A 24,748-nucleotide genomic window follows, 5' to 3' on the forward strand; every position below is an offset into this window, starting at 1 on the left:
ATCCTGTATCGGTGCTCTACGGACAATTCCTTTGACCTCGTGGCTTGGTTCTTGCTTGACAGGTGTGTGCCTTTCCAAATCATGTCCAATCAATTGATTTTACCACAGGTGGACTCCAATCAAGTTGTAGAAGTTGTAGAACCATCTCAAGGGTGATCAATGGAAACAGGATGTACCTGAGCTCAATTTCGAGTCTCATAGCAATGGGTCTGAATGCTTATGTAAATAAGGTATTTCTGTTTTTTATTTTTAATAATTTAGCAAAAATGTCTAAAAACCTGTTTTCGCTTTATTTAATCAATTTTAGAATAACGCTGTAACGTAACAAGATGTGGAAAAAGTCAAGGGGTCTGAATACTTTCCGAAGGCACTGTACAATTAGAATGATCCTTTGGTACCAGCTGATAGATCTTGGAGGCTGGAGGCCTGTTACTGTGCTGCTGGTGTCCTGTACCACAGTGTGACTTTGACTGTAGTTTTCCCAGGAAGAGAAACTTTCACAGCCAATTAGTCTCAATGATTACTGTTGAAATGGTAAGAGAACTCATAACAATGGTTGCAGATAGAAGATAACACTGTTTCCATGATCATGAGCCTTTCCACTGGCCACACACTGGTTGAATCAACATTGTTCAAAGAAATTACGTTGAACCAAGATGGAATCGACGTTGATTTGACGTCTGTGCCCAGTGGGTTGTGACCCTACTTACAATTACAACTTTGCAACATAATTAATGGAAGACTTCAATAGCATGGAAGAAAATGCAGGAGTTGACACCATTGTCTTAAACATTTTCTTTCAAGAAAGGTAGCTTGCTATAGGCCTATTTTACATACTGTAAGAAAGAAATAAGCAGCAGGGAACATCAGAAATGTTGTTGCTAAATAAGGCAGTGTCATTTTCACTGCAGCTATCCCAATTCTTGTAGGCATAACATTTTGTGAGTCATTTCTGTCCCTTCCTTGTCTCATTTGTAGCCAGATTCTCACTGAACATCAATGGCACAGACAGGAGGTCTATTCATACAGATGTAAGATCTTAATTTGATCACCTTTTTGTTGCTATTTACCTAGACAAGTCCATTAAGTGCAAATTCTTATTTACAATGATGGTCTACCCCGGCAACGCTGGGCCAATTGTGCACCACCCAATTGGACTCCCAATCACAGCCAGATGTGATACAGCCTGGATTTGAACCAGGGACTGTAGTGATGCCTTTTGCACTGAGATGCAGTGCCTTAGACCGCTGCACCACTCATTAGCAAACTTGTAGTGTGTTTTAGTTTTAAATGAGCATTTGAAGTTTGTAATTTCCACTTCGAAATTTCAGTCTTGATTTGCTGGAAGGACAAATGAATCAACCCCTACACAAATGTCCATTAATTATAATCCACATAATAATTCACATTTCCTGTTGCTGCAAGATTATTTTCCTGCTGCAGTACACTGGCTCAAATTAAAATCATACATCTGTAACTTGTGATGGGGAAAGAGAAGAGAACAGTAGGCCTACAAAGTTTGATTTGATAATGTTACTAAAAATGAAGCTTACTGTTAATGAAATAAAAAGCATATATTTTCTATTCCATTCTGAACAAATGCGACATTTTCTATGATTTCGTGTCAATAGAAATTCAGATCCACAGACAGCGACACGCAGCTCGATTATCTCACATCGATTGTTCCGCCTGCAACGATGGCTTCTGCATTAGATTACTGCTGCCTTTCTGACTCCCACATGTACCGGAAATATGGCGGCGCCCACGGTCGAAACGCAAGTCGTTCCAGCTAAAAAAACAACCGGTAAATATGAGTCTCTGTTATATTAATGCTATCACACGACAAATAACCAAGAACGTGGTGTATGGGACATGCTTGAAAAAAAAGTGTAATAAATTGCCACAATGAATAAAGAATTATGATGCAGCTAATGACAAGGAAAACTGACTCAAATGGTTTGAAAAAGTGATTAGCTAGCTAGCTAGCTAACTTACTTGATACTTATCTACATGAACGAAATATATGAAAATTATAGAACACGTTTTTAAATATCTTTAAGGTCCTGGGTCTAACTTTTCGTCATCTGCTCAGAAAACATGGGAGACCAGTTGGGGAACCCCGCTTCGCAATAGGTTGCTCCTAGTTATGCTGTAATAAAATACAACAGCATTGTATTAACGTTTTGTTATGACTGGATTGTAATTGTATATGGAGTTGTGGTTTTTATAATTAGGCCTATACAAGAGGAATAGGGACTGTGGAATTTCAAAGCACTTATCAAAACAATATGTAACAACTCATAAGAGTAACTTAATGTATTATCAATAACCATAACAGACTATGCCCCTACACCGTATTTTATCTGAAGCCTCCTGTCTTGTCTGTATTTGTCAACTCTCTCCTACAGTAAAATGATTTGATTCTTCCCCAAGTACGAAGACCACGGCAGGTGGCCAATCAAATTCCTGATGAAATCCTGCAAGACCCAGAGTTACAGGAGGCTATCCGCGCTCTGCCTTCAAATCACAACTTTGAGATCCACAAGACAGTCTGGCGGGTGACACAGGCCACGTCTAAGAGAGGTAAGCTCAGAATAGGCCTATTCATTACATTTCTACTATCTATAAGGCTTGGATAAAGTATTTACCACAGGTGGACTCCTTACTGGAAAAGACTAGTAAGGTGTGTATCAGTTCCTGGCTAAGGTTAATCTTAAACCTGGAGAACCTCAGAATAGGTAGTGTTGCTATATAAAGTTAACTTGCTATCTGAATACTCAAATATGCTTTATCATGCAGTTTTAATGTCTATCTATGATCAGACACCATTAGTGAATGAGAGATCCAATAACCAAAACAATAAATAGGTAATGGTATGTTTCCCGAAGGTTATTGTTCTGGTCATTTTTGTTGATGTGGTATTTACCAGGATGTGGTATTTACCAGCTCTTACTATAGAACATAGGAGTACCATGTTCAAATACTGCCTGTCAACGTTATTGTCAGCAGTTGTCTCACAGCAAGAGGACGTCAAACTAAACTATGAACCTCAGGAACCTCAAGTTGATGTAGTCTGCTAGAGCAGCATTTCCTAAACTCGGTCCTGAGGCCCCCCTGGGTGCACTTTTAGGTTTTTGCCTGAGCACTACACAGCTGATTCAAATAACCAACTCATCATCAAGCTTTGATTATTTGAATCAGCTGTGTAGTACTCAGTCAAAAACCTAAAAGTGCACCCGGGGGGGCCCAGGACCAGGTTTGGGAACCCTGTGCTAGACTAGAGTATTTTTGTCCATGATCAAACACAGCCACTGTAAAACTGGCATGTCTCAAGCTGAGGGGTTATTTGGTTGTGAGTGTGAGGGGTTATTTGGTTGTGAGTGTGAGTGTGAGGGGTTATTTGGTTGTGAGGGTGAGGGGTTATTTGATTGTGAGGGGTTATTTGGTTGTGAGGGTGAGGGGTTATTTGGTTGTGATGGTGAGGGGTTATTTGGTTGTGATGGTGAGGGGTTATTTGGTTGTGATGGTGAGGAGTTATTTGGTTGTGAGGGTGAGGGGTTATTTGGTTGTGACGGTGAGGAGAAGGGTTATTAATTTGTGACGGTGAGGAGAGGGGTTATTGGGTTGTGATGGTGAGGAGAGGGGTTATTGGGTTGTGATGGTGAGGAGAGGGGTTATTGGGTTGTGACGGTGAGGAGAGGGGTTATTGGGTTGTGATGGTGAGGAGAGGGGTTATTGGGTTGTGACGGTGAGGAGAGGGGTTATTGGGTTGTGACGGTGAGGAGAGGGGTTATTGGGTTGTGACGGTGAGGAGAGGGGTTATTGGGTTGTGACGGTGAGGAGAGGGGTTATTGGGTTGTGACGGTGAGGAGAGGGGTTATTGGGTTGTGACGGTGAGGAGAGGGGTTATTGGGTTGTGATGGTGAGGAGAGGGGTTATTGGGTTGTGATGGTGAGGAGAGGGGTTATTGGGTTGTGATGGTGAGGAGGGGGGTTATTGGGTTGTGATGGTGAGGAGAGGGGTTATTGGGTTGTGATGGTGGGGAGAGGGCTGGGTAGTTATTGGGTTGTGGTGATGATGAGAGGGGTTATTGGGTTGTGATGATGAGGAGAGGGGTTATTGGGTTGTGATGATGAGAGAGCTGGGTAGTTATTGGGTTGTGATGGTGAGGAGAGGAGAGGTGTTATTGGGTTGTGATGGTGAGGGGTTATTGGGTTGGGGTGATGAGAGGGCTGGGTAGTTTTTGGGTTGTGATGGTGATGAGAGGGTGAGGTGTTATTGGGTTGTCATGGTGATGAGAGGGGTTATTGGGTTGTGATGGTGATGAGAGGGGTTATTGGGTTGTGATGGTTGACGAGAGGGTGAGGTGTTATTGGTTGCGATGAGAGGGTGAGGTGTTATTGGTTGTGATGAGAGGGTGAGGTGTTATTGGGTTGTGATGAGAGGGTGAGGTGTTATTGTTTGTGATGGTGATGAGAGGGTGAGGGGTTATTGGTTGTGATGGTGATGAGAGGGTGATGGGTTATTGGGTGTGATGGGTGATGGTGATGGTGATGAGAGAGTGAGGTGTTATGGGTTGTGATGAGAGGGTGAGGTCTTATGGGTTGTGATGAGAGGGTGAGGTGTTATGGGTTGTGACGAGAGGGTGAGGTGTTATGGGTTTTGATGAGAGGGTGAGGTGTTATGGGTTGTGATGAGAGGGTGAGGTGTTATGGGTTGTGTTGAGAGGATGAGGTGTTATGGGTTGTGATGGGGGATGAGAGGGTGAGGTGTTATTGGGTTGCGATGGTGATGAGAGGGGTGAGGTGTTATTGGTTGCGATGGTGATGAGAGGGTGAGGTGTTATTGGTTGTGATGGTGATGAGAGGGTGAGGTGTTATTGGGTTGTGATGGTGATGAGAGGGGTGAGGTGTTATTGGTTGTGATGGTGATGAGAGGGTGAGGTGTTATTGGTTGTGATGGTGATGAGAGGGTGAGGTGTTATTGGTTGTGATGGTGATGAGAGGGTGAGGTGTTATTGGTTGTGATGGTGATGAGAGGGTGGGGTGTTATTGGGTTGTGATGGTGATGAGAGGGTGAGGTGTTATTGGTTGTGATGGTGATGAGAGGGGTGAGGTGTTATTGGTTGTGATGGTGATGAGAGGGTGAGGGGTTATTGGTTGTGATGGTGATGAGAGGGTGATGGGTTATTGGGTTGTGAGGGTGATGGTGATGGTGATGAGAGGGTGAGGGGTTATTGGGTTGTGATGTTGATGGTGATGAGAGAGTGAGGTGTTATGGGTTGTGATGAGAGGGTGAGGTCTTATGGGTTGTGATGAGAGGGTGAGGTGTTATGGGTTGTGATGAGAGGGTGAGGTGTTATGGGTTGTGACGAGAGGGTGAGGTGTTATGGGTTGTGACGAGAGGGTGAGGTGTTATGGGTTGTGACGAGAGGGTGAGGTGTTATGGGTTGTGACGAGAGGGTGAGGTGTTATGGGTTGTGACGAGAGGGTGAGGTGTTATGGGTTGTGACGAGAGGGTGAGGTGTTATGGGTTGTGACGAGAGGGTGGGGTGTTATGGGTTGTGACGAGATGGTGAGGTGTTATGGGTTGTGACGAGAGGGTGAGGTGTTATGGGTTGTGACGAGAGGGTGAGGTGTTATGGGTTGTGACGAGAGGGTGAGGTGTTATGGGTTGTGACGAGAGGGTGAGGTGTTATGGGTTGTGACGAGAGGGTGAGGTGTTATGGGTTGTGACGAGAGGGTGTGGTGTTATTGGGTTGTGACGAGAGGGTGAGGTGTTATGGGTTGTGACGAGAGGGTGAGGTGTTATTGGGTTGTGATGAGAGGGTGAGGTGTTATGGGTTGTAACGAAAGGGTGAGGTGTTATGGGTTGTGACGAGAGGGTGAGGTGTTATGGGTTGTGATGAGGGTGAGGTGTTATGGGTTGTGATGAGGGTGAGGTGTTATGGGTTGTGATGAGGGTGAGGTGTTATGGGTTGTGATGAGAGGGTGAGGTGTTATGGGTTGTGATGAGAGGGTGAGGTGTTATGGGTTGTGATGAGAGGGAGAGGTGTTATGGGTTGTGCTGAGAGGGTGAGGTGTTATGGTTGTGATGAGAGGGTGAGGTGTTATTGGTTGTGATGAGAGGGTGATGTGTTATTGGTTGTGATGCGATGGTGAGGTGTTATTGGGTTGTCATGCGAGGGTGAGGTGTTATTGGGTTGTGATGAGAGGGTGAGGTGTTATTGGGTTGTGATGAGAGGGTGAGGTGTTATTGGGTTGTGATGAGAGGGTGAGGTGTTATTGGGTTGTGATGGTGATGAGAGGGTGAGGTGTTATGGGTTGTGACGAGAGGGTGAGGTGTTATGGGTTGTGACGAGAGGGTGAGGTGTTATGGGTTGTGATGAGAGGGTGAGGTGTTGTGGGTTGTGACGAGAGGGTGAGGTGTTATGGGTTGTGATGGTGATGAGAGGGTGAGGTGTTATTGGGTTGTGATGAGAGGGTGATGAGGTGTTTTGGGTTGTGATGAGAGGATGAGGTGTTATTGCGTTGTGATGAGAGGGTGAGGTGTTATTGGGTTGTGATGGTGATGAGAGGGTGAGTTGTTATTGGGTTGTGATGGTGATGAGAGGGTGAGGTGTTATTGGGTTGTGATGAGAGGGTGATGAGGTGTTTTGGATTGTGATGAGAGTATGAGGTGTTATTGCGTTGTGATGAGAGGGTGAGGTGTTATTGGGTTGTGATGGTGATGAGAGGGTGAGGATATATGGGTTGTGATGAGAGGGTGAGGTGTTATGGGTTGTGATGAGAGGGTGAGGTGTTATGGGTTGTGTTGAGAGGATGAGGTGTTATGGGTTGTGATGAGAGGGTGAGTTGTGATGGTGATGAGAGGGTGAGGTGTTATTGGTTGTGATGGTGATGAGAGGATGAGGTGTTATTGGTTGTGATGGTGATGAGAGGGTGAGGTGTTATTGGTTGTGATGGTGATGAGAGGGTGAGATGTTATTGGTTGTGATGGTGATGAGAGGGTGAGGTGTTATTGGTTGTGATGGTGATGAGAGGGTGAGGTGTTATTGGTTGTGATGGTGATGAGAGGGTGAGGGGTTATTGGGTTGTGATGGTGATGGTGATGAGAGGGTGAGGGGTTATTGGGTTGTGATGGTGATGGTGATGAGAGAGTGAGGTGTTATGGGTTGTGATGAGAGGGTGAGGTCTTATGGGTTGTGAAGAGAGGGTGAGGTGTTATGGGTTGTGATGAGAGGGTGAGGTGTTATGGGTTGTGACGAGAGGGTGAGGTGTTATGGGTTGTGAGGAGAGGGTGAGGTGTTATGGGTTGTGACGAGAGGGTGGGGTGTTATGGGTTGTGACGAGAGGGTGAGGTGTTATGGGTTGTGACGAGAGGGTGAGGTGTTATGGGTTGTGACGAGAGGGTGAGGTGTTATGGGTTGTGACGAGAGGGTGGGGTGTTATGGGTTGTGACGAGAGGGTGAGGTGTTATGGGTTGTGACGAGAGGGTGAGGTGTTATGGGTTGTGACGAGAGGGTGAGGTGTTATGGGTTGTGACGAGAGGGTGAGGTGTTATGGGTTGTAACGAGAGGGTGAGGTGTTATGGGTTGTGACGAGAGGGTGAGGTGTTATGGGTTGTGACGAGAGGGTGGGGTGTTATGGGTTGTAACGAGAGGGTGAGGTGTTATGGGTTGAGACGAGAGGGTGTGGTGTTATGGTTTGTGACGAGAGGGTGTGGTGTTATGGGTTGTGAGAGAGAGGGTGAGGTGTTATTGGGTTGTGATGAGAGGGTGAGGTGTTATTGGGTTGTGATGAGAGGGTGAGGTGTTATTGGGTTGTGTTGAGAGGGTGAGGTGTTATTGGGTTGTGTTGAGTGATGAGAGGGTGAGGTGTTATTGGGTTGTGATGAGAGGGTGATGAGGTGTTTTGGGTTGTGATGAGAGGATGAGGTGTTATTGCGTTGTGATGAGAGGGTGAGGTGTTATTGGGTTGTGATGGTGCTGAGAGGGTGAGTTGTTATTGGGTTGTGATGGTGATGAGAGGGTGAGGTGTTATTGGGTTGTGATGAGAGGGTGATGAGGTGTTTTGGGTTGTGATGAGAGGATGAGGTGTTATTGCGTTGTGATGAGAGGGTGAGGTGTTATTGGGTTGTGATGGTGATGAGAGGGTGAGGATATATGGGTTGTGGTGAGAGGGTGAGGTGTTATGGGTTGTGATGAGAGGGTGAGGTGTTATGGGTTGTGTTGAGAGGATGAGGTGTTATGGGTTGTGATGAGAGGGTGAGTTGTGATGGTGATGAGAGGGTGAGGTGTTATTGGTTGTGATGGTGATGAGAGGATGAGGTGTTATTGGTTGTGATGGTGATGAGAGGGTGAGGTGTTATTGGTTGTGATGGTGAGATGTTATTGGTTGTGATGGTGATGAGAGGGTGAGGTGTTATTGGTTGTGATGGTGATGAGAGGGGTGCGGTGTTATTGGTTGTGATGGTGATGAGAGGGTGAGGGGTTATTGGTTGTGATGGTGATGAGAGGGTGATGGGTTATTGGGTTGTGATGGTGATGGTGATGAGAGGGTGAGGGGTTATTGGGTTGTGATGGTGATGGTGATGAGAGAGTGAGGTGTTATGGGTTGTGATGAGAGGGTGAGGTCTTATGGGTTGTGAAGAGAGGGTGAGGTGTTATGGGTTGTGTTGAGAGGGTGAAGTGTTATGGGTTGTGACGAGAGGGTGAGGTGTTATGGGTTGTGATGAGAGGGTGAGGTGTTATGGGTTGTGACGAGAGGGTGAGGTGTTATGGGTTGTGATGAGAGGGTGAGGTGTTATGGGTTGTGACGAGAGGGTGAGGTGTTATGGGTTGTAACGAGAGGGTGAGGTGTTATGGGTTGTGACGAGAGGGTGAGGTGTTATGGGTTGTGACGAGAGGGTGGGGTGTTATGGGTTGTAACGAGAGGGTGAGGTGTTATGGGTTGTGACGAGAGGGTGTGGTGTTATGGGTTGTGACGAGAGGGTGTGGTGTTATGGGTTGTGACGAGAGGGTGAGGTGTTATTGGGTTGTGATGAGAGGGTGAGGTGTTATTGGGTTGTGATGAGAGGGTGAGGTGTTATTGGGTTGTGTTGAGAGGGTGAGGTGTTATTGGGTTGTGTTGAGAGGGTGAGGTGTTATTGGGTTGTGATGAGAGGGTGAGGTGTTATTGGGTTGTGACGAGAGGGTGAGGTGTTATGGGTTGTGACGAGAGGGTGAGGTGTTATGGGTTGTGACGAGAGGGTGAGGTGTTATGGGTTGTGACGAGAGGGTGAGGTGTTATGGGTTGTGATGAGGGTGAGGTGTTATGGGTTGTGATGAGAGGGTGAGGTGTTATGGGTTGTGATGAGGGTGAGGTGTTATGGGTTGTGATGAGGGTGAGGTGTTATGGGTTGTGATGAGAGGGTGAGGTGTTATGGGTTGTGATGAGAGGGTGAGGTCTTATGGGTTGTGAAGAGAGGGTGAGGTGTTATGGGTTGTGTTGAGAGGGTGAAGTGTTATGGGTTGTGACGAGAGGGTGAGGTGTTATGGGTTGTGACGAGAGGGTGAGGTGTTATGGGTTGTGACGAGAGGGTGAGGTGTTATGGGTTGTGACGAGAGGGTGAGGTGTTATGGGTTGTGACGGTGATGAGAGGGTGAGGTGTTATTGGTTGTGATGGTGATGAGAGGGTGAGGTGTTATTGGTTGTGATGGTGATGAGAGGGTGAGGTGTTATTGGTTGTGATGGTGATGAGAGGGTGAGGGGTTATTGGGTTGTGATGGTGATGGTGATGAGAGGGTGAGGGGTTATTGGGTTGTGATGGTGATGGTGATGAGAGAGTGAGGTGTTATGGGTTGTGATGAGAGGGTGAGGTCTTATGGGTTGTGAAGAGAGGGTGAGGTGTTATGGGTTGTGATGAGAGGGTGAGGTGTTATGGGTTGTGACGAGAGGGTGAGGTGTTATGGGTTGTGATGGTGATGAGAGGGTGAGGTGTTATTGGGTTGTGACGAGAGGGTGAGGTGTTATGGGTTGTGACGAGAGGGTGAGGTGTTATGGGTTGTGACGAGAGGGTGAGGTGTTATGGGTTGTGACGAGAGGGTGAGGTGTTATGGGTTGTGATGAGGGTGAGGTGTTATGGGTTGTGATGAGAGGGTGAGGTGTTATGGGTTGTGATGAGGGTGAGGTGTTATGGGTTGTGATGAGGGTGAGGTGTTATGGGTTGTGATGAGAGGGTGAGGTGTTATGGGTTGTGATGAGAGGGTGAGGTCTTATGGGTTGTGAAGAGAGGGTGAGGTGTTATGGGTTGTGTTGAGAGGGTGAAGTGTTATGGGTTGTGACGAGAGGGTGAGGTGTTATGGGTTGTGACGAGAGGGTGAGGTGTTATGGGTTGTGACGAGAGGGTGAGGTGTTATGGGTTGTGACGAGAGGGTGAGGTGTTATGGGTTGTGACGAGAGGGTGGGGTGTTATGGGTTGTGACGAGAGGGTGAGGTGTTATGGGTTGTGACGAGAGGGTGAGGTGTTATGGGTTGTGATGAGAGGGTGAGGTGTTATGGGTTGTGACGAGAGGGTGAGGTGTTATGGGTTGTAACGAGAGGGTGAGGTGTTATGGGTTGTGACGAGAGGGTGAGGTGTTATGGGTTGTGACGAGAGGGTGGGGTGTTATGGGTTGTAACGAGAGGGTGAGGTGTTATGGGTTGTGACGAGAGGGTGTGGTGTTATGGGTTGTGACGAGAGGGTGTGTTGTTATGGGTTGTGACGAGAGGGTGAGGTGTTATTGGGTTGTGATGAGAGGGTGAGGTGTTATTGGGTTGTGATGAGAGGGTGAGGTGTTATTGGGTTGTGTTGAGAGGGTGAGGTGTTATTGGGTTGTGTTGAGAGGGTGAGGTGTTATTGGGTTGTGATGAGAGGGTGAGGTGTTATTGGGTTGTGATGAGAGGGTGAGGTGTTATGGGTTGTGATGAGAGGGTGAGGTGTTATGGGTTGTGATGAGAGGGTGAGGTGTTATGGGTTGTGACGAGAGGGTGAGGTGTTATGGGTTGTGATGAGGGTGAGGTGTTATGGGTTGTGATGAGAGGGTGAGGTGTTATTGGTTGTGATGAGAGGGTGATGTGTTATGGGTTGTGTTGAGGGTGAGGTGTTATGGGTTGTGATGAGAGGGTGAGGTGTTATGGGTTGTGATGAGAGGGTGAGGTGTTATGGGTTGTGATGAGAGGGAGAGGTGTTATGGGTTGTGCTGAGAGGGTGAGGTGTTATGGTTGTGATGAGAGGGTGAGGTGTTATTGGTTGTGATGAGAGGGTGATGTGTTATTGGTTGTGATGCGAGGGTGAGGTGTTATTGGGTTGTGATGAGAGGGTGAGGTGTTATTTGGGTTGTGATGAGAGGGTGAGGTGTTATTGGGTTGTGATGAGAGGGTGAGGTGTTATTGGGTTGTGATGGTGATGAGAGGGTGAGGTGTTATGGGTCGTGACGAAAGGGTGAGGTGTTATGGGTTGTGACGAGAGGGTGAGGTGTTATGGGTTGTGATGAGAGGGTGAGGTGTTGTGGGTTGTGACGAGAGGGTGAGGTGTTATGGGTTGTGACGAGAGGGTGAGGTGTTATGGGTTGTGACAAGAGGGTGAGGTGTTATGGGTTTTGATGAGAGGGTGAGGTGTTATGGGTTGTGATGGGGGATGAGAGGGTGAGGTGTTATTGGGTTGCGATGGTGATGAGAGGGTGAGGTGTTATTGGGTTGTGATGGTGATGAGAGGGTGAGGTGTTATTGGGTTGTAATGAGAGGGTGATGAGGTGTTTTGGGTTGTGATGAGAGGATGAGGTGTTATTGCGTTGTGATGAGAGGGTGAGGTGTTATTGGGTTGTGATGGTGATGAGAGGGTGAGGATTTATGGGTTGTGATGAGAGGGTGAGGATTTATGGGTTGTGATGAGAGGGTGAGGTGTTATGGGTTGTGATGAGAGGGTGAGGTGTTATGGGTTGTGATGAGAGGGTGAGGTGTTATTGCGTTGTGATGAGAGGGTGAGGTGTTATTGGGTTGTGATGGTGATGAGAGGTTGAGGATTTATGGGTTGTGATGAGAGGGTGAGGATTTATGGGTTGTGATGAGAGGGTGAGGTGTTATGGGTTGTGATGAGAGGGTGAGGTGTTATGGGTTGTGTTGAGAGGGTGAGGTGTTATGGGTTGTGATGAGAGGGTGAGTTGTGATGGTGATGAGAGGGTGAGGTGTTATTGGTTGTGATGGTGATGAGAGGGTGAGGTGTTATTGGTTGTGATGGTGATGAGAGGGTGAGGTGTTATTGGTTGTGATGGTGATGAGAGGGTGAGGTGTTATTGGTTGTGATGGTGATGAGAGGGGTGAGGTGTTATTGGTTGTGATGGTGATGAGAGGGTGATGGGTTATTGGGTTGTGATGGTGATGGTGATGAGAGGGTGAGGGGTTATTGGGTTGTGATGGTGAGGGTGATGAGAGGGTGAGGTGTTGTTGGTTGTGATGGTGATGAGAGGGTGATGGGTTATTGGGTTGTGATGGTGATGGTGATGAGAGGGTGAGGGGTTATTGGGTTGTGATGGTGATGGTGATGAGAGGGTGAGGTGTTGTTGGTTGTGATGGTGATGAGAGGGGTGAGGTGTTATTGGTTGTGATGGTGATGAGAGGGGTGAGGTTATTATTGGTTGTGATGGTGATGAGAGGGGTGAGGTGTTATTGGTTGTGATGGTGATGAGAGGGTTGAGAGACCCCACTTTCACCACTGTGGCTTTTGAGTCATTCTCTGTCACTCTTTGACACACTTTCAACAGCCCCAAGTACCTGCATTCTTACTGCACAGTGCACTCACCCATACAGGGCACAGTGACGGCATTGATACTCTCATCTATCAATCACACCTAGAGAGCTAGAATGGAGGGGAAGGGGGCAAGAGGGGATGGTGAAGAAAATAGCCGCATTCAATATCAGTATGGTGTGAAACATGCTAACTTAATTAAAGACATATGGGAGTAATCCACCCAGCGCTGCCAGAAATCTAAAGTCCTGTATCTACCCGGGTGTGGATGGCAAAACGCTCATCTCCTGTTGATGGAAATGATAGCCATCAACAAGCGTTTCATACTGTAAGCTAAGTAGCAGGTAGTGGTGTGCAGGGAGAATGGGGTGGTCTTTGACTGGTCCCCATAGTTGGGGTGAGATGAGCTTTGCTATGTCTCTCCGAATACTTCCCAAATGGCACCCTATTCCCTATGCAGTGTACTACTTTTGACTAGAGCCCTTTAGGTACTATTTGGGATAGGGTGGCTGTAAGGATACCACCGTCTCTGTTCTGTGTTGGTTTCATTAGAGAGCTTCCTCTCTCTCTCTGGGCTCGCAAAACCAAAGATCACCTTATCGACTCTGTTGCACTCTACCCCTCTCTCTCTCTCCCTCCCCATCTGTTTCTGCCTGGGCTTTGAACCCTTTCCACTCAGCCTCTCTCGCTCATTCTCAGTTGAATTGTCGTCTTTGTTTTGGTCATTTAACTTCCTGTTGGAATGGAATGAAATGAAGCAAGCAAACACCATTGTTTTTACTGCCCAGCCTCAATTGTTGAGTGTAAACAGAAGCAACAGCTAAGTGAGCATACATGTGGTTCTGGAGAGTTACCATAGCTCCTTAGAAACGTCAGAATTTCAGATTTGACTGTGTCGTAGCGTTTGCTGTCATTAAATGTGAAGACTGTATATTATCAAATCAATTCTGTATGTGTAATTATTCCGTGATTAAACTAATCACGGAATAGTAATTAACTAGGAAGTCGGGGCACCATGGGAATGTTGTTTATAGAGTTTAAATTTCCCGAATATAATTCTTCAGATATTTTATTATCTTATCGATTACCGTCTTCTATTAATGTATTGTTACCTCGTCAGTCTCATTCCTGAATGTCTCAAACCCTTGGAGATCTGCACGAACCCTGCACGAACCCTGCACGAACCCTTCACGAACCCTGCACGAACCCTGCACGAACCCTGCACGAACTCTGCACGAACCCTGCACAAACCCTGCACGAACCCTAACAAAATGAACAGGATGTACAGATTATTTTTAAGGCTCAAAAATGTATCCTCAGAATGCTTCTATTCTTCTTTTCACCAAATATAGGACATTTTGGAGTGGTGCAGGAGCAATTTCATGTTGGGCCAGCATGTAGCCTATCGGTTAGAGCGTTGGGCCTCTAGCCGAAAGGTTGCTAGTTGGAATCCCCAATCCGCCAAGGTGAACAATCTGTCGATGTGCCCTTGAGCAAGGCACTTAACCCTAATTGCTCGCATTTGATTATGGCTGACCCTAGCCATGATCCCACTCTCCGTTGTCTCGGGGAGTTGGCATATGCAAAAAACATTTCCAATGAAATAGGACAAACATAAGCAGTCACAAAATGATTATATTACAACCATTATTGTTAAATACTACAGCCATAGCTTAACTGATCACATTCTTTATCATACCTCAATTCCTCTCTATGTTGTCCTTGTATTTTTAAATCTTGTTTTCCCTGTGTGCTGAATTTTCCATGCCTGCCATAGTCTCTTTCAAACGATAGTTGTTCAGCCTTGCACACTGAATTGTACCTGTGAAAGTGGAAGGCAGGAAACAGGCAGGACAACGTGAACAGAGAGACAAAACAACCTTGTGTGTCTGGAGGAACCATGAACATGTTTCCCTCAGGGCTGCGAAACAAACACACAACTGTTTCTCTCAGAGACAGAGCAGCATCGCAAATAATCAAAAAGGTTAGCAGTAGCAGTCACAGATGCGTATGATTTCCCTCTGGTCTTCTCGTTTAACGCCTCTGAATTCTTTATGTTACATCTACACAAGTCTACAGATGTTTTTTGGAGAAGGTTTTAGAAAGTAAAGTCTGGGAGAAGTCCTATTAGAGCAGCCAGCCACTAATTGCAGACAGAGGTTGAGGCAACGTTTATTTTCTGCGGCAGCACACATCTGAGTGCAGATGAAGTGTGCCCCACAGTATAGTGTAACTGATGATTACGCTGAAGAAGTTCAGACTGAACACAAGCCCCCTGAGCACCTTCCACACTGTTATAGAATGCTAATACTATTCTAGACACAAGTCAAATCTGAAACAGAACTAATCTCAGTGTTTCGGGCCCGGCTAGACAGGATTGGGGACTCGGAAGTGAACTTGTTTTTTTCAGCTCCTCAGCTGACCTTTTTCTCCATTCACTCTCTAAAACGGGTTGCTGTACCAACTCTCTGTTGACACCTCCCAGACAGAACCTCCCCTTTCTGACAGGCCGACACTCAAACCAATCACAGACTATCATATGTGCATGTTGGTACGTGTTTCCGTGGGAGGATGAATGACAAACACACAAGCATTCTTGACATTTTGTTTGTGATAATGCTCCTGTGACGTTCATGACATTTCAGCTCACATGTGTACACACACACACACACACACACACACACACACACACACACACACACACACACACACACACACACACACACACACACACACACACACACACACACACACACACACACACACACACACACACACACACACACATGCTTCTAAACCCTTGTGCAGAGCCTGTACACTGAGAGCAGATGGAAAGAGAGCTCTTGGCTTCTGTCAGCCAGGGTTGTGGTGAGGCTTAGAAACCTTTCTCGGTTAATAAACTCGCCCTTTTCCAGGTAACGACCTGTCTCTGTCTGTCTACATGGTGCACAGTGATCCCTTAACCTTTCATCAGAAAGACACACTCCTCTCCTCCATCCATCACACTTCAGGGCCATCCTTTCTTTTTGTCAGTGCCTTTTTAGTTTTCCTAGGCCATTTTTTATTGTTCAGTGTTGTCTACAGTCCTGTTTTTGTTGTTTGTCTTTGCTGTAGGAAACCACTGCAGTCTGTGAACATGGGCCTGAAATATTTCTCAACACTGCAGTCTACGTTTCCATTCACTGTAGTCACATGGTTTATCAAGGTGATGTGACAGGGTCTGTCTGACAGTGAAACATTGTCAACACTCTTCGTGATGTATCTAAAGTTTATTTTAACAGAGCCTCCACGAGTCCCATTGTCTGCTAAAGGCAGCCCACTGATCTCAGCAGGCACTGGAAATGCAGACTGGGTTACACTACCTTTGATGCAGGGAAACATTTAAAGTGTTCCTTCAATTACTGAAAATGACATCAAATTCAAGGGGATTTGTGAGAGGACAGTGGACGAACGGCTTGTACATAAATATCACACTGGTATAATCCCATTTGAGTAAAGAAAGGCTAAATATTCATTCATGCTGAGCACTTTACATAAGTATGCATAGCACAATATGTAACCACGCCAACATAAGGACATCAGTCTGTTACCAAGACAACAGCTCTGGATAACCAATTTGCGCAAGGAGGACGCAATGGCTTGATGTGAGGGGAAAAAACCTCTTTGTTATTCATAAAGGATCTGTTCCAATGTGAAATTAATGTGATATCAATTGAAAACTAAAAGGATTAGACCTATTGTGATGTGTTGTACATTTGCCAACATTGCAGAACCTGCAACACCTGTATGCATTTTGCCAGGGATGGATGAACTAGCCTAGTTTTGAGTGAATCTATGTTGTACATGATAACCCCCATTTTGTATGTTTTGCCTTCTACTGTTGACTGTGGCTACAGCATTTGTAATTTATGACAGAAAAATAACCATGTTAATTAGAAATGTAGGTCATTCAGGGCCTCCCGAGTGGTGCAGCGGTCTAAGGCACTGCATCGCAGTGATGCGGCATCACTGCAGCCTGGGGTTCGATCCCAGGCTGTGTCATTAGGGCGTCGCACAATTGGCCCAGCATCGCCCGAGTTAGGGGAGGGTTTGCCCGGGGGGTTTTACTTGGCTCATCACGCTCTAGCGACTCCTTGTGGCGGGCTGGGTGACTGCAGGCCTCAGTCGTCAGTAGAATGGTGTTTCCTCTGACACATTGGTGCAGCTGGCTTCCAGGTTAAGCGAGCGGGTGTTATGAAGTGTGGTTTGGCAGGTCATGTTTTGGAGGATGCATGACTCGACCTTCGCCTCTCCTGAGCCCATTGGGGAGTTACAGCGATGAGACAAGATCAGAATCACGAAATTGGGGAGCAAAGGGGGTAAAAATGACAAAAAATATATATATGTTGGTCAGTGTATAGCGCTGTCTGTGTTTGAAATATGGGTTTAATTGTGGTCCGCCACAGAAGTTGTTTGTCTGACCAGTTTTCTGTATGTTTTCCCAAAGGGTTTCTGCCATTTCTCAGTGGCAGATATTACCCCACCCCGTGTCCTCTTCCTCTGACTTTAAGTGTAGCTGTTTCTCCATGTCCTGTAGCCTAGATCTCTAGATCAGCAACATTTGTGTTATGTCTGATACATCATCATGTTTATTTGATGTTTACAACCAAAATCCTGCACATTCTCCACAATAAAAGGAAATTGGTTGAGAAACTGTACTAGGCTACATTTTGATAGAGCAGGCCTTTCTTTACAGCATTTTTTCTATGTAAAGTTGTTGGCATCATTTTAAAGAGGTGTGATATTTTGCGTCTCAACCCTGGCAATGAGTCAACCCCCTGATGAAAGCATTTCCCATTGATTCGTCTTAGCTGGTGTCACACTCAAATAAGGTCCTACTGGAAACACATGCTGCTCTCAGCCCTTCACATCAGCAGCAGGACCAATCCTTCCTTTGTGTGATTTGCTTGATTCCCATTTCACAGCGATTTGATCCATTTCTCCATGATATCTTAATGCTGCATGAGAAGAAGCACAACGTTTCCTGATCCTTAGCGGTCTGCGTTGTGAGAGGGATATTTGTGTGACTGTGTTTGTGACTCATGAAGCTGTTGGCTGTCATTGACAGAGACAGGTGGAGAAAAGGTGACTAATGGATTGCTAGGAGAAAAGGGAAGTGTGAAGACAGAGCACAGCTGATACACTTCCATTTCCTGTTGTGCATCACTCAGTAAGATAAGACAACAGTAATGCAATGGACAGGAGAGAATTACCTTGAAATGTCAGCTTCCTTCTGTCTCAGTGAAGCACTCTGAAGTAATAACATAAGCAACAATATACATGTATATACTGTCTAGGATGTATTAAATAACGTGGTTGTCACTCAAGCTGCAGTTTTATGTGTAGGCTGGCTAGTTTGTCCTCTGAACCTTACCTCTGACTGGCTGTCTCTGTTCAGTGGCCCTGCAGCTACCAGAGGGACTGCAGATGTTTGCCTGTGTCATCGCTGACATCATCGAGAGGTAGGTACGGCATACAAACACTCACCACTCACTAATGTTTTTAATAGGTGGAAAGTGTGACTCATGCTCGTTTTAAAATAAAACTGATTCTATCTATTTGTTGTTAGCTAAAAACATTGATGTTTCTCCCTGAAACGGATCCCCTTGACTTGTGTTAAAGTTTTGGTGGTTTTAGAAGGTGGGTGGGTGGGTGAGCAGTCGTCGTTCTTGCTGAAGTTGAAGTTGAGCCGGCATGGCCACTCTAGTCATTAAGCCAGCCATTGTTATCATTCCCTTCCTGCCGCAGCCAGCTCATATCTGGTCTTCAGCAGAGAATTAGACACGATTGCGTCCACGGATCGAGCGGCTATCAACGCTTCACTCGATCACGGTTGGAGGAGGGGACAGCCATTATTCTTGTTAATTACATCTTGTTATAGGCTGCATAGACCCCTATTGCACACAAACACTCCATCACACAGACACACTCGTACAAACTGATGCAGGAGGCCAAACCTTCCCACGGTCATTTGTCTTGTATACACTGAGCTTTGGCCTACGCCGTGCCAAAACAAGTTTGTGCAACATTGATAAATTGGTTGAAAAAAAAGTAGTAATCCCAAAGAAAAACACTTCCGTTTAGATCTAAAATATGCATTTGAAGTGTTGAAAGAGGAGCTCTGTGTGTTTAAGGGCTTTCTTGACTTCTGTGGTTGTTTCTTTCATCTTCTCATTTCACCCCTCTCTGCCTCCCTCTCTCTGCTGTGACGACTGTAAGGGTTATCTAAAAGAAGATGGCTGCATCACTCCACATCCAAAGTGGATTTCTTTCCTAGGTGTGTGTTCGATACTAATGAGGTTAGTTGATGGACGTAAAGGATAGTGAGCTTGGGAAGGGAAGCTTCCACATGGTTTTCAATCAGAGACCGTATTTGATTTCAGACAGGAAACGTAGTTCATGGTGTCCTCGTATGAAGCCATGCCTGTCATACCACAGTTATGGACCGGTGAGAAAAGGAACCGCAGTGGGCTGAATGCTTTGACTTTCTCCCTCTCTTCCCTCAACTTTCCCCTCTTCCCCTCTTCTCCTCCTCGACCCAGCTCTCCACTTTCCTTTTAACCCCTCTCCATCGCACCACTAGTGCCACGCCTCCCTCATTCCCTCTAATCTCTCCATCACTCCCTGTACGGCCACCCCTCAGAGAGAGAGGAGGAGATAGTGGCCCTGTCTTATCAGCGGCACTGCTATCAGCAGGAGAGCTGTCTCTCATATCTGGGCTTAAACCAACACTGTATACGCTGTGTTCATCCCAGAGTTCTCTAAACTAAAGCCACCTCATCATCTCAGCCCATCTCAGCTAATGAGAGCAATTAACGGCAGATGATTGCTTTCCTCACGTCCTCACCTCCCTCACACCTCTTCTCCTCCCCCTTCTCTCCTGCATGTCTCACCCTCTCACCCCATCCAGATCCTACAGTCTATATAAAGAGCAGTTTCCTCTGTCATCAGTTGTTGTTGTTTGTGTTTCTTCTCTTCTCTGTATAAATAAATACATCAGCAACCTCATTTGACCCCCAGGTCACAATAGTTCACTGTGTTCCAATGATCAGGCCAAGTGTTACATGAAGTCAGTACATCTAGGGAATGGGCATGGCCCTTGAATAGGGGATCTAGCTACAGAGGGATTGTTGGATAGTTGGTGTCCCTGGTCACCATGCTGTATCTGACCTGTTCTGTGGGGTCAGCAGAGGGCTCTGTCAGATATGGATGTTTAGTGACTAGTCAGGGCCTGGCTCCATCAAGCTGATCGTGGATTTCAGGAAACAGCAGAGGGAGCACCCCCCCATCCACATAGAAGGGACAGCAGTGGAGAAGGTGGAACGTTTTAAGTTCCTCGGTGTACACATCCTAGACAAACTGAAATGGTCCACCCACACAGACAGCGTGGTGAAGAAGGTGCAACAGCGCCTCTTCAACCTCAGGAGGCTGAAGAAATTTGGTTTGTCACCCAAAACCCTCACAAACTTTTACAGATGCATTATCGAGAGCCTCCTGTCGGGCTGTATCACAGCCTGGTACGGCAACTGAACCGCCGTCAACCGCACGGCTCTCTAGAGGGTAGTGAGGTCTGCACAACGCATCACCGTCCCAAACTACCTGCCCTCCAGGACACCTACAGCACCCGATGTCACAAGAAGGCCAAAAAGATCTTCAAGGACAACAACCATCCGAGCCACTGCCTGTTCAACCCACTACCATCCAGAAGGCAAGGTCAGTACAGGTGCATCAAAGCTGGAACCGAGAGACTGAAAAACATCTTCTATCTCAAGGCCATCAGACTGTTAAACAGCCATCACTAACACAGAGAGGCTGCTCCCTACATACAGACTTGAAATCATTGGCCACTTTAATAAATGGATCACTAGTCACTTTAAACAATGCCACTTTAAATAATGCCACTTTAATAATATTTACATATCTTACATTACTCATATCACATGTATATACTGTATTTTATACCATTTATTGCACCTTGCCTATGCCTCTCGGCCATCGCTCATCCATATATTTATATGAACATATTCTCATTCACCCCTTTAGAGTTGTGTGTGTTAGCTAGTTGTTGTGAAATTGTTAGATTACTTGTTAGATATGACTGCACTGTCGGAACTAGAAGCACAAGCATTTCGCTACACTCATTAACATCTGCTAACCATGTGTTTGTGACAATACGATTTGATTTGGTCGTCAGTCAGTGTGGTGTGGGGACTGGGGCGTGGCCAGGGCTTTATAGCTGTCCATATCAGTGTGGGGATGAAGGGGCTAAGCTGCCCCGTGGGTAAGGAGGGTGGGATGGACAGCTATAAGCCCTAATGAGAGCAAGCTGCTCTGAATTCTAGCCCATGCAGTCAGTTAATACACATCAGCTATGAGAGTGAACACGCTCGCAGGCGCTCACACACTCACGCACGCACGCACACACACAGACAAAAACACAGGGGCTAGGTAGAGACTGGCACCTCCAGGATATAGATTCAGCACAGTGCTCAGTGCTCACATACAGCCAGAGAGATCGCCTACACAAGGGGACAGAGGTGCTCATGAAAGGAGCAATGTACATGCATGGACACACACTGAAACCGACAGTAGTAGGCTTGTATAAGCTGCTCTCATTTTCAACAGTACAGTATATATCTTTTCAGCCACACTATGGAGGATTGGCTCATACTAAGAATATGTGGCTATCTGTTCCACACAGGCATCTGTAAGCATACTCTCTCCCACTGAGAAGTAGAGAGACTGCACCGCGCTTCCTCTGATCATTTAGAATGTCTCCCACCAGCAGGCCTGCTTCTGTTCTTTAAAGAGGCTTTGATAGGCCCTCAAAGAACTTAGTAAACCTTGTAAAGGTCTGCTGTAATGTCTCCAGTTGAATAGGCATGCTCTAACTTCTCACTGTATCCTCTGCTTCCCTGTAATACAGCTACACACTGCCAGCATCCCAAATGGCACCCTATTCCCTAAATAGTGCACTATTGACCAGGGCCCTAAATAGGGCACTACTTTTGACCAGGGCCCATAGGGCTCTATGTAGGGGATAGGGTGCCATTTGGTGCAGCGTCTCTCTTGATAACTGCCAAAGCCATTCAAAGAAACTTAAGGCATAACTCAACTTGCACAACAAGTAAACAGACAGATAAGAACACAAGCGAGGAAAAAGTGATCAGAACAACAGAAAGAATCCCTAACTTGGACAGGCGGGCGATGGTGTGTGTTGTCATCCTGCCATATGTTTCATTGCCTTTGATGCCAGGCCATCTGTCTTCACCGCAGCCTTGAATGATACTTTGATGAACTTCCTTTAATATTTACTGTGTTGCTCCGGGAGTGGAGAGCCAGGGCTTGTGTTGTCGTCATCCATGGCCTAATCCTGGAGACTGGGAAGGAGAGAGAAGTAGAGAGGGAGAGGGGTGGCAGTAACATTTAATGTCCTCTGTCACCTGCTCTCTGGCACGGAAAAGATGGGCCTGCTCCACACAGAGAGATATTGACTTGTGACATAACTAGGATCTTGTACTTGGGGGTGAAGGTACATGACATGAGAGCATTATGCAACAGAGGGCCCTATTCAGTGGCTCATACACTCACGCAGTTCACAGGATGAAACAAAGAGGAAGTCATTTGTATATTTCGGCTTTTCAAACATAGATTTGTCACTGTGCCGGCCCAGGAGAATGTTACTTATGATTGACTGGCCCTTTGTTATAAATGTAGTGGTTAGATATTCTGGCTATTTTCATGTCAGCACGCCACTTAGAGCAACAGCCTCACCAGTTGTATGCCATGTCAGATGAAACACAGGCCGTGATTGACCTGCCACTGTTCATGGCAGCAGAGTGAATGAAATGGGAGTTTAGAGCCTCATTTCTCTTTCTCTCACACTCACACAGAGAGAGCGAGCCCCTGCTGTCTCAGACCTTTCTGGTCACTCCATCATTTCTCTGGACCCCATCCTGAGGCTTCATCAGCCAGAACCTGATCAATTTCAGACACTTTTATTCATTTTAGTAGCGTATGTGTGAGCAGCAGAAGCAGCCTCAGCCCACAGCCTTCCATGGTAAATGTCAGCCCTGCCTTTATAGAGGAAGACTGGCAGGAGCCTCCTTGGCCTCTTCTCATCACTCGCCCCCCAGCCTCTCCGTTCCTCCCACAGCACAGCTGAGCAGTAGGTAGCGGGAGCCTGGGTGTGACAGTGTGTGTCCCGGCCTTCTGTCCCCACCAATTACATAAGAAGCTCCCACTGGGTGTAGAGAGCAGCAGGGCCCCCATTGTGGGCGCACACACACACACAGAGACACACACACACACACACACACACACACACACACACACACACACACACACACACACACACACACACACACACACACACACACACACACACACACACACACACACACACACACACACACACACACAGACAGACAGACAGACACAGGGCATCTCTCTGACTAATGAGCTCTCCTGCTTGGCAGCCCCCTCACTACCTTCCCAAAAGCCCAATCACATCGGTCTAAGGGCCCTGAGCAGAGACAGGCAGACACAAACATCCGGACACAACTGGACCAGGCAGCTATAGTATGCCCAGCCCACTCCCATCCCCACGACCAGGTAAGTTTCCAGTGCTATTTCAGGTTTAGTGAGAAGTCTCTAAGTGCAGCCTGCTGCAGGAAGTCACAGGTGGAAAAAGATCCTCCCACACCTGTATCCCATATCCCACAAACTATAGACCACTCTGTTATATTGGCCAACCTAAATCACCACTCTGACTGGAGGATGGCAGATAGCTGCTGGTGATATACTGCCTCTCATATAATGCCTTGGCAGATAACACCTGGGAAATTGCTTGACCTGTGTTGAAAATCCAATCGATGCACTCCAGAGATGAAGCATCATATAGACTGTAGTCGTCCCTCCCAGCTGTCTGTATGTCCAGGGGGACAACTCCATGGGGAGTTGATGGGCTTTATAGAGAGACTGAAAGGCTGACAGTCTGCCCTGTCTCTCCATCACACTGCCTGGGTACATCCCAAATGGTAACCTATACCCTATAGTGCACGACTTGTTTTCAGAGCCCTATGGAATTTGGTCATATGTAGTGCACTATAATGGGAATAGGGTGTGATTTGGGATCGGCACCTAAATGAAATATGAGTGAGTGAGCAGCTGACGACAGAACGCCACAGTAGCTAATTACCCTGGGAGACGGAGGGAGCGGAGTAGGGAACTCATCAGTGTGCTGTTTTTGAGGGAATCTTGGTTATTTATGAAGTAATGAAATAAACATATTCCTCTGTCCGTTCGTCTGTCTGCCCAGCGTTGTGTGTGTGAGATACGGAGTGTTCAGTGCTCTGCTCGGGAAACTCAAGGTTTCATCCTACTCTCCACTCTCTCCTATTTCACTCCTGTATCACTAACTCAGACCAGGCAAAATCATTTAGGACCAACCGTACATTCCAGCCCCACCACATGCAGACATAATTGAACACCGAGAGCGATGCATAATATTACCTGCAATTTCAAAGGGGAACATGAATATGTGTGGACATATGCTCATGCACATTTAAAATGAGTTTGGGGCTTTTAAGATGTTATTTTGGAGTGAATGCAGGCAGTTGACAGCCAGTTCAATGTGAGCAAAATGGAAATGGGCCAATGGCTAATTCTGTATTTGAATAATAGAAAACTAGAGTTCCATGTATTTACATGTTCTAATACCGTTGGTTTAAAATGGACACACTGCAACAATGTTAATATCTCTGAACGTTGATACTGTACACTGACTGACCAGGTGAATCCAGATGAAAGCTATGATCCCTTATTGATGTCACTTGTTAAATTATTGTAGATGAAGGGGAGGAGACGGTTTAAAGAAGGATTATTAAGCCATGTGACATTTGAGACATGGATTGTGTTTGTGTGCCATTCAGAGGGTGAATGG

The 24,748-nt window shown here is 46.5% G+C and overlaps 1 long non-coding RNA gene across 1 annotated transcript in view; it reads left to right on the forward strand.

Moving 5' to 3' along the window:
* LOC123744739 (uncharacterized) overlaps positions 1-24,748 on the forward strand; it is a 38,170-nt gene continuing 13,422 nt past the window's right edge. The window contains exons 1-4 of the long non-coding RNA XR_006771170.1: positions 1-62; positions 1,632-1,804; positions 2,409-2,583; positions 18,203-18,266. This is a non-coding gene — a long non-coding RNA (uncharacterized lncRNA). The remainder of the gene's footprint in view (positions 63-1,631; positions 1,805-2,408; positions 2,584-18,202; positions 18,267-24,748) is intronic.

Source organism: Salmo salar, chromosome ssa09 (assembly GCF_905237065.1).
Source record: "Salmo salar chromosome ssa09, Ssal_v3.1, whole genome shotgun sequence".
NCBI classification, from domain to species: domain Eukaryota; kingdom Metazoa; phylum Chordata; class Actinopteri; order Salmoniformes; family Salmonidae; genus Salmo; species Salmo salar.